This window comes from Odocoileus virginianus, chromosome 17 (genome assembly GCF_023699985.2).
Source record: "Odocoileus virginianus isolate 20LAN1187 ecotype Illinois chromosome 17, Ovbor_1.2, whole genome shotgun sequence".
NCBI classification, from domain to species: domain Eukaryota; kingdom Metazoa; phylum Chordata; class Mammalia; order Artiodactyla; family Cervidae; genus Odocoileus; species Odocoileus virginianus.
The window spans coordinates 59,315,886-59,326,931 of NC_069690.1; the positions used below are offsets into that span (position 1 = coordinate 59,315,886).

General features: G+C 45.5%; 1 protein-coding gene across 7 annotated transcripts in view; it reads right to left on the reverse strand.

Annotated features, from left to right (window-relative positions):
• Nucleotides 1-471, reverse strand: part of CEP112 (centrosomal protein 112) — a 303,426-nt gene extending 302,955 nt beyond the window's left edge. For 2 of the 7 annotated variants that reach the window (XM_070480129.1, XM_070480124.1), the window contains exon 1: nucleotides 284-467. The gene's annotated coding sequence lies outside the window, so the exon portion shown is untranslated. Of the gene's footprint in view, nucleotides 1-283 lie in introns of all 7 variants that reach the window. The other 5 variants (XM_070480128.1, XM_070480127.1, XM_070480125.1 and 2 more) reach the window with 5 other exon arrangements.
• Nucleotides 472-11,046: the final 10,575 nt, after the last annotated feature.

Below are 11,046 nucleotides of genomic sequence, written 5' to 3' on the forward strand. Positions count from 1 at the left end.
GCGCCAACGTCTCCTCACGGGCGCCGTCCCGTCGGGAGCCGGGGCCCCGCGTGCTGACCCACCCCTCCTGCCCCCAACTTCGTCAGAAGCCCTGGGCCGCGCCGCCCGGACCCCTCTCCGCACGCGGAGCCGCGGCCGCCGCGCCCGGACACCCCAGCGGCGCGCGCCAGGGGCCTGGACGGCGGCCGGCCCGGGGAGACCCCGCCCCGCACAAAATTCCACCGGGAACCCGCGCGTGGGGGCCCGGGAAGGGATTCGGGAAAACCAGAACTGGCGCCCCTACGTGCAAGCTTTCCGACTGGCCGCCGCCGCCGCCGCCACAAAACGGTTTCAAACCCTTGCGGGCGTCGAGGTCGCCGCCCGCGGTGCAGGCCCGGGCGGGGTCCGCGGGGCGGGGGCGCCCCGTAGCAGGCCACACCCCTTCCCAACGCTGCCATGGCGACGCCCGGGCCTCGGGGGCCCCGCCCGGCAGGCACTTCCGCACTCGCGTTTCCCCGCCCCCCTATTCTGGACGGCGTTGTCATGACGACGTCCGGTCCTCTGCGCAGCTCTAGGCTAGCTTTCCAGCCAGGCGGTAGACCAATCCCAGGCCGACACTCCCAGGATGACCAGACCGCTGTCGGGACACTGCTGCCCTCGGGTATCCCGCTTGGATAGGAGCCTGTCAACACTTTAGGGGCTGTAGAGAAAGAACAGATAAAGAGCAAAGAAAATGGGGTCGCAGGATATTCACAGAGGGGCGTGCCCGTTTTTAGGACAGACAACGTTGAATGAGTATAAAGAAATGATCTCACAACTCAGAGGCGAATACCGTTCAATTAGACAAGAAAATGAACATTACATTTTTGGGGGGTTCAGAACTATCCAAGATCTGAAAGAACTTACCCCAAATTCTGAAGACGCTGAAATAAAATGAAAAGACTGTGTTTACCAATTCTGTGCAGAACAGCAAGATCAAGTGTAAAATGTATTTCTGCTGCTCCAAGAAGTCTCTTCCACCTCAGGGCGATCTCCATGTTTGCATTGCTATGTTGTGGTTTTCTTTGGTCTTCTATTACATTTCCAGAAAAGCTCTGAACTATATATATATTTTTTAAAATACCGAGCAGAAACAAAATTTAAATTATAAAAACACTCATTTAAAAGAAATTCAGTTTACCACTGTTTTTCATGTAATTTCACAACAGGATTCCTTCTGCAGTATCTTTGCAATACACGCAGTGTGATGCCAAATCTAACATAAACACAGCTTGGAGCATCTTTTCAATTTTCCATAAAGAAAATAGAAGATTCATTCATTTGTAACTAGTTTCTATCAAGCTTCCAGAGGGAAATAATCCTCTTTCCAAGATGCTTTTTTCAAACCCTCCACTGGCAGTATCGTTTCAGTCTATACCAATAAATGAATTACTAATAAACTCGCAGAAAATGAATTACAAAATAGTTTACAAGCCATTCTAATAACTTACTTACTTACCAGAGAGATGTAAGCATGTGAATCAATGATTCTCTACATAATGAAATTAAAGATGATTCAAGTCTTGTCAATTTTACTTCCTAAATATCCTCAAATCTCTCCAAAAATAGCCTTTATTTTGGAAAACATTGACTTAGACATAAAACTATGGAATTCACCATCTTCTTCTCCTCTCTAATGTTCTGAAATCAAGGTTTCAAAAGCTTCCATGTGAAGTTATCCAACAGTTTGAGAGACTGTGACTAATGAACACATTGCAAAGCAAACACGAGACACAAAACAAATATCAGTGACTTTGGATCACTGTTGTGGATTATTTCCACTTACTATCAAGAATAATCAAGAGTCAGTGGAAACAGTGGCTAACTTTATTTTTATAGGCTCCAAAATCACTGCAGATGGTGATTGCAGCCATGAAAGTAAAAGACGCTTACTCCTTGGAAGGAAAGTTATGACCAACCTAGATAGCATATTAAAAAGCAGAGACATTACTTTGCCAACAAAGGTCAGTCTAGTCAAGGCTCTGGTTTTTCCAGTGGTCATGTATGGATGTGAGAGTCGGACTGTAAATAAAGCTGAGTGCAGAAGAATTGATGCTTTTGAACTGTGGTGTTGGAGAAGATTCTTGAGAGTCCCTTGGACTGCAAGGAGATCCAACCAGCCCATCCTAAAGGAGATCAGTCCTGGGTGTTCATTGGAAGGACTGATGTTGAAGCTGAAACCCCAATACTTTGGCCACCTGATGCGAAGAGCAGACTCACTGGAAAAGACCCTGATGCTGGGAAAGATTGAGGGCAGGAGGAGAAGGGGACAACAGAGGATGAGATGGTTGGATGGCGTCACCGACTCAATGGATATGGGTTTGGGTGGACTGTGGGAGCTGGTGATGGACAGGGAGGCCTGGTGTGCTGCGGTTTGTGGGGTCACAAAGAGTTGGACACGACTGAGGGACTGAACTAAACTGAACTGAACTGTGAAGAGAAACAAAATTTTTCTTCCAAGCTGAGATTTTGGAGGATTTGTTTTTAAAGATTTTTTTTTAATTGGGCCACTTTTAAAGTCTTTATTGAATTTGTTCAATCAGTGTTGCTCCTGTCTATGTTTTGGTTTTTAGGTCATGAGGCATATGGGCTCTTACTCTCTTAGCTCCCCAACCAGGGATTGAACCCACACTTTGTGCTTTGGAAGGCAAAGTCTTAATCACTGGGCCTCAAGGAAAGTCCCCCATAAGATGAGATTTTTGAATTGAGTATTTTTTCAGGTTATAAAAGTTTTGATGATACTATATGGAAATTGGAAAGGTTAACAAAAAATATAAAATTACATGTAATTCTACTATTAATGAATAGCTACTGTTAACAATAGTAAATATGTTCTCAAATCTTACACATATATATAGTCATTTTAATATCTACTTATTTTTGCTTCATTTGTGTGTAACATAATTTACTTATTTTCCAGTGATTGGATATATAAATTATTAGCAATTTTTGACTCTTACAAGTAATACTATAATAAATGTCTCTTAATATATACATCTTGGTTGATGTTTCAGCTATCCCCATAAAAGATATTCCTATGGGCATGAAAAAAATTAAAGTTCTTGATCAGTATAGACTAATTGCTTCCTGGAACTGTTTGGCAAATTTGCAATTCCACTCAACAGTTCCTGAGAGTGGTTGTCTCACATTAACAATTTTTCTAATCTGTGATAATTGTGTATATAAAAATAGCATCTCTGTTTAATTTGCATGTTCCACTATTAGAACAGCTGAAATATTTAAGCAGCAGCATTAGTCCTTTTAAAAAATTCTTCTACAAAATACCTCTCCAGTGCTTTGCCCATTTTGAGGGTGTGTTTCACATGATACATGTATCTTCTATATTTTAATTTATTGCTTAAATCCCAGCAAATGTCTCTATACACAGTATCATTGCATAAATTGTTATCCTAAATAACCAAATTTTAGTCAGGGATTTCCCATTTTGCGTTATTAAGATCCTCTCTATCATTAGATTGAAATACATGAATGACTCAGCCATCTAACTGGAAAGCAATCTAGATAAATATCAAGAATGAACATTATTATTATTATGTTAAGACGGTGCAGTAGTGAAGAATCTGCCTGCCAATGCAGGAGGCCCAGGAGACACAGGAAGACCCCCCCCCCACACCGGAGGAGGAGATGGCAAAGCACCCCAGGATTCTTGCCTGGGAAATCCCCTGGACAGAGGAGCCTGGCAGGCTACGGTCCATGGGGTTGGAAGGAATTGGACCTGACAGATCAGAGCACACCGGCATGAAAGATGTTAGTGATAAATATCGGAATAACCCTGTAGCCAGTGAAGTCCTTAAGTTGGATAGGAAACGATTCAGAACTTTCTACTTATAGGTCACAGAAGTATAAATTATACCACAAATAGATGTAGTTTAAAGAGAGTAGAAACCAAGAATAGTGGGGAATATATTCTTTTCATCACTACCAGAAAACAGTTACAACCTGTAACTCAGTGATTCTGGATTCCTTTCTTTTGCCAGAAGGAAGGTGAAATCACTGTTTCATCCCCTCCTCCGTGGCTTAGTTGTCTGCCTTCCTGGGCAGTCCATGGGTGCCAGTGGCTATGAGCAGAGATAAACTGGCTATTCTCCCTCCGCCCCCACCTTTCAATAATACAAACGGTCCCCCACTTATGATGGTTCAGCTTTAGATTTTTCCATTTGCATGATGATGTGCAAGCAATACAGATGCAGTAGAAACCAAACCTCGAATGTTGACTTTGGATATTTTCCCAGCTAGTGATACGAAATGAGATGTTCTCTCATGATGCTGGCAGTGGGGCAGCATGGCTCCCAGGAAGCCGTGCGATCAGGAGGATAAATAGCCCACAGGTTTCCAACATTCTGTACCCAAGCCATTCTGTTTTCCACTTTCAGTGTGGTGCTCCATCAGTTTTGGGGTTGTTCAGTTGACGGTCGTGTCCAGCTCTTTGTGGCCCCAGGCTCTATGGCCCGCCAGGGTCTTCTGTCCTTGCAGTTTCCTTAAGCGTGAACACTGGAGTGGTCCTTCTCCAGGGGATCTTCCTGACCCCCAGAACAAATCCATGTCTCCTGCACTGGCAGGTAAGTTCTTTACCAGTGAGCAACCTAGGAAGTCCACTCAATAAATTGCATAAGATATTTGACACTTTATTATAAGATAGGCTTTACGATAGATGATTTTGGCCAACTGTAAGAAAGAAAGACAGCACTAAGTCGTGTCCAACTCTTGCAACTCTGTGCACTGAATCCCACCAGGCTCCTCTGTCCATGGGATTTCCCAGGCAAGACTACTGGAGTGGGTGGCCATTTCCTTCCCCAGGGGAACTTCCTGACCCAGGAACTGAACCCAGGTCTCCTGCATTGCAGACAGATGCTTTACCGACTGAACTGTAGGCTAATGTAATTCTTCTAAGCACGTTTTAAGTAGGCTAGGCTAAGTTATGATAAGCAGTAAGTTGGGTGTTTTAAATGTATTTTCAGCTTACAATGTATTCAATGTACAATGTGTTTATCCAGGAGGTAACCCCATTGGGTTGGGAAGATCCCTTGGAAGAGGAAATAGCAACCCACTCCAGTATTCTTGCCTGAAAATCCCACAGACAGAGGAGCCTGGCAGTCTACAGTCCATGGGTCGCAAAGAGTCAGACACGACAACTAACACACACATGCAAAACCCCATTGGAAGTCAAGGAAAACGTGTAGACACACTGCTCTAGCCAGCATTCACTCGACTAGCAACCACCCACTAGGGCACCTCCCAGCCTCACCTGTTCCCAAATCTCCCCACCACCCTGTTTCCGCACTCCTCCCTAAGCTGGAAAATCTCAGCTTTGGAACTTAGTTATTTCCAAGAAGCCACCGCTCAACTAGCAGTGTGAGCAAGGGAGAAAAGACCCAGTTCGGAAGCATGGCTCTCTGGCTCCGTCACTTGTGTAAGCCGGCTGCCAGAACTCCGTGAGCTTCAGTTTCTTTACCTTCCTAACGGGGTGATTGGGAAGATGGACTTAACACAGGTGAGGCATGTGGGAAATTTTGCCCTGTGCTTGACTCAGGACTGGAGAAGGAAATGGCAACCCACTCCGGTATTCTTGCCTAGAGAATCCTGTGGACAGAGGAGCCTGGTGGGCTGCTGTCCATAGGGTCGCACAGAGTTGGACACGACTGAAGCGATTTAGCATGCATGTATGCGTTGGAGAAGGAAGTGGCAACCCACTCCAGTGTTCTTGCCTGGAGAATCCCAGGGACGGCGGAGCCTGGTGGGCTGCTGTCTGTGGGGTCGCACAGAGTTGGACACCACTGAAGCGACTTAGCTGTAGCTGTAGCTGACTCAGGAAACATTTATCTTTTCTTTCAGAACTCATGCACTTTCAGAAGTGGTGGACGTCACTAGGAGGCAGCATTAGCACAGAAAGAACTAGGTATGCCACACACACACACACACACACACACACCTCTCATGTAAACGCACTCACACACATGCATGCTCACACCCACATATGTGCAGAAAGAGCAAACACACTCATGTACAGACACACATCACACTCACATAGGCATGCACACATACGCATGCTCACAGAGAACACACAAACAACATATACTTTCGCATATACACATGCACACCAACCGCACACACACACATGCAGACATATACTCGCACCCATATTCACACACTCCAAGCTCTTTTCTTCCTTCCTTTCTTTCTTTTTTCTCTTTCTTTTAATCTTTTATTTCAGTTTAAGGTGGGGAATGACCTTCAGGCTAGTGGCCAGGAAATGTTACCGATGAACACCTGTTATTGAGCTTGGGGGACTCAGAAATGAGAACCTACATATTGAAAGATTATTCAATGTCTTGGAAATAAGAGAGCTCATTTTCCGTAACTCCTTGCAGAAATATGTTATCGCAGGAAACAAAAGTAAAGACCTGGATCCCTTTGCATTTAGAAGTCCACCTTTCATCCTGGAAGAGAGGAGAGCTGGTCGTTGGGAAGCACATGAAGGGGCCTGCTTGTCACAGAACAAGGCCTCGGGGGCCTCGAGCGCTCGCAGGGTGCAGTGGGTCTGCAGTCACTGGTTAAGCAACGTCACCCGCGATGGAAAAGGCCACATTCGGCCGTGTTAAAATGGAGGACCACCCATCTGTGGCTATGGCTCACCCCTCCTGTACCAGGCTGGCTGTGCGCAGAGGACAGTGTTGTTTTCTGGACTCTGAGCCAGCAGGCAAAGTCACCGGACTCTGAGTAGGGAGCACACAGCTGCATTCTAATGACGGGCAGCCTGGTGATCTAAGAATTTAAGAAGAAAAACATTTTGAATAGAGAGTGCCCTTACTGAGCTAAATGGACCACGTAATCACTAGGCGGACCAGGAATCACTAAGCTGCCACTGGGCAGCTTCCGCCGCCAGGCTCTTCTAGTCCAAATTGCCTCTTCAGACTGAAAAAGAGCAGATTTTTTCTTTCTGTAAAACTATCATTAAATTAGAGGAGTCAGTACTATGGCCTAAGCTCTAAAGTCTACTCTGATTAGTTTTCAAGGACTCAAGCCTACCCAGTGGCCTGAAATGCCTTCCAGTGAAAAAGATTATGCCAAAAGCCATCCACAACAAACTTGCCATATTCCAGCAGGTTTTTTTTTTTTAATCAAATAGTCTATTATAAGTTCAACCTGGAGATTTCTTACAAAAAGTTTCAGCAAGACTGATTTGAAAGAACCTATATGGTCAGATAAATACCCAGGAGAGAATTGTGGCATCGTATGGTAATTCTATTTTGTTTAGGAACCTCTATACTGTTCTCCACAGTGGTGTCACCAATTCACATTCCCACCAAGAGAGGAGGAGGGTTCCCTTTGCTCACAGCCTCTCCATTGTTTATTGTTTGTGGTCTCGTTGATGATGACCACTCTGACAGGTGTGAGCTGGTGTCTCATTGTGGTTTTAATTTGCATTTCTCTGACAATTAATGATGTGGAGCATCTTTTCGCATGCCCATTGTATATCTTCTTTGGAAAAATGTCTATTCAGGCCTTTTGACCTTTTTAAAACTGGGGTGGGTTTTTTTTGTTTGTTTTTGTTTTAATGGTCAGTTGTCTGAGCTATTTATATGCTTTGGCTATTAAACTCTTCAGTTCAGTTCAGTCTGCCAGTCATGTCCGACTCTTTGTGACCCCATGGACTGCAGCACACCAGGCTTCCCTGTCCATCACCAACTCCTGGAGCTTACTCTTACTCATGTCCATCAAGTCGGTGATGCCATCCAACCATCTCATCCTCTGTTGTTCCCTTCTCCTCCCACCTGCAATCTTTTCTAGCATCAGGGTCTTTTCAAATGAGTCAGTTCTTTACATCAGGTGGCCAAAGCATTGGAGCTTCAGCATCTTATTAAACTGATACATGATTCTTATCAGTCATATAATTAGCAAATATTTTCTCCTATTCAGTGGGTTGTCTTTTTGATTTGTCAGTGGTTTCCTTTGCTGTGCAAAAACTTTTAAGTGTAAATATTTCCCATTTGTTTATTTTTGTTTAATTTCCTTTGCTTTAAGAGACAGATCCAAAAAAATAATGCCATGATTTACGTCATAGGGTGTTCTGCCTATGTTTTCTTCACTAATTGGAAGAGATATATGCATCCCAATGTTCACAGCATCACTACTTACAATAGCCAAGACGTGGAAGCAACTTAAGTGTCCATCAACAGATGAATGGATTAAGAAGATGTGCTATATAATGGAATATTGAATATATATATATATATATATATATATATATATATATATATATATATACAATAATTGGGCTAGGCAAGAGGTGCAGTGATAAAGAATTGCCTGCCAATGCAGGAGTCACAAGTTTGATTCCCAGATCCCCTGGAGGAGTAAATGGTAACCCACTCCAGTATTCTTGCCTAGGAAATCCCGTGGATAGAAGAGCTTGATGGGCTACAGTCAATGGGATCACAGAAGAGTTGGACACAACTGAACGACTGAACGACCACAACAGTGGGACCTTGGAGATTTTGAACGACAACCTGGGAAGAGCCACACTGGTTTCTGTAAGGGAAGAGGCTCAGAAGAGCACCTTGGTGAAGATCAGACCCGCACCAGGTGAAGGCACCTGAGTCCTGAGGACCACGCGTCCGCGAGAAGAGACCTCGGAGGAGACAGAGGTGAAGGGTCGTGATGGGCACACCAGTCACGACATTGTACACCACACCGCACACCAGTGTGGAGCCGGCAAAGACCAACAGCTCTTTCTGGGACTTTCATGAAAACAAGGGACACAGATGAGAAATGGAGTATTTTCTGCCACAATAATAAACAAGGATGTCACAGCCGGCAGGGATCTGTCCCTGCTTGTGTGAATTTCTGAGCCCTCAGGGCGCCCAGGAGGAGAACAGTACCCGCAATCTGAACTGCCAGGCCGCAGGCACTCCGGCGGTGAGCACGGAGGCCTCGGGAGCCTGCCCGGAGGACTGAGGTGCCCACGAAAGGGGCGATGTCAGGGAGTCCAGACGCCTGCCTCACCCCGTACCCAGAAAAGCGCCAGTTCCTCACCTTGAGCTATCTGGCTTTCTTTAATTCACAAAAATACTTTGATGTCCACACTACCTGCCCCTTGTGTCCGACTTCTGTACAACCTGACTCCCCTCCCACCTCCTCAGAGCAGTTCTCTCAGTCATTTGAGACGCTTCAAGTTTCCAGGACTTGAAGTCCTGAAAGTTCCCACCAAATAAAACGTAACTCTCAACTTTGTTGTGACTATTTTAAGTTGACACAGATGGAGAGCGGTAGCTAGAAAATGATGTGAGGTAACAGGAAGGTTTTCTTTTTTAAGTGATGATATTATTGGAACAGACCCTGATGCTGGGAAAGATTGAGGGCAGGAGGAGAAGGGGGCGACAGAGGAGGGGATGGTTGGATGGTGTCATGGACTCAAAGGACATGAGTTTGAGCAAACCCTGGGAGATAGTGGTGACAGGGGAGCCTGGTGTGCTGCGGTCCATGGGGAAGAGCGACTCAACAACATTATTGTACATTTGTGTAGAACTGCTCCAGTAGAAAGGAAGAAAAAAATGGAAGACCATTCATCACAGGAGCAAAATTCTTAACTAAGAAGACAGAAGATGGGGTCCTGGGCATGAGGTTTGCCCTTAGATGGGATCTCAGAGTAAGGAGACAGAGCGCAGAGAACTTGGTACAGACTCTGCTGAGGTGACAGACTTGGTCGTGCAAAGACTGAAAAGGTTCTTTCCTATTTTCTTGGTGAAGTAAGAGCAGGACACTGTCTGAGAGGGGAGGAGAGTGGCTTGAGCAGGGCTGAGAAGAGACAGAGCCGTGTCGGGGAGGCGGGGCGAGGACCAACCAGAGAAATGCGGCAGAACTGCCAGGCGCAGCTGAGCTCGTGTGAGGTTCATGTCCATGGATCAAAGTGGGACCTAACAGCATAATTGTGAAGTTCCTTTTTGTTTCAGCAATGTCCAGCTGCTCTGGTGCCGGCACAGGAGACACAACTAGAACCTGCGGTGTGGTTTGCCAGCACCTCCCACAGAAGGAGGAAGGAGCAAGGAAGTTAAATATAGACAAAGGAGCGACATCAGTGATGGGTCAGAGGCATGTTGGTGGACAAGGAGAGATTTCTAGGCATTATGTAAACCAAGCTATCCGAGTCCAGACCCAGTTCTACTGGCCTGAAGGGCTATGCACTTTGTTTATCCTTTACAATGACACTTCTCAAAAAGGCAGTTATCTGGGGACTTTGTTACAGATGCATATTTGGGGGCCAACCTCAGAAATTCCAGTACACAGCATTTTTTCCTTTGTGATTATTACCAGGCGAAACTGATGCTGGAGTCTATGGACCATTCTAAGAAAATAATTGCATTGCAGTTGTTTTGAGTGAAAGCACTTAAGAATAGAATTAGGGAGAGGGGAACTGGGTAACCCAGGTAATTATTTACACTTTCCGTTTCACAGCTGTGCAAGAACAATGTCCCAAATATTTGGGTTTCTGAATTTGGCCACATGATGCAAAGAGCTGACTCATTTGAAAAGACCCTGATGCTGGGAAAGATTGAAGGCAGGAGGAGAAGGGGGCGACAGAGGACGAGATGGTTGGATGGCATCACTGACTCAATGGACATGAGTTTGAGTAGACTCCGGGAGTTGGTGATGGGACAGGGAGGCCTGGCGTGCTGCAGTCCATGGGGCCGCAAAGAGTTGGATACGACTGAGCAACTGAACTGAACTGAACTGATGTAAAGAGCCGACTCACCGGAAAAGACTGATGCTGGGGAAGATGGAGGGCAAGAGGAGAAGGATGTGGCAGAGGATGAGATGGTTGGATAGTATCACTGACTCAGTGCACATGAGTTTGAGCACACTCTGGGAGATAGTGAAGGACAGGGGAGCCTGGCATGCTGCAGTTCAAGGGGTCACAAAGAGTTGGACATAACTTAGCAACTGAACGATAGCAAGCAAAAAATCAGATAACTAAAAGTAAGCTACCATGAGGAGTAACACGGCAATGGC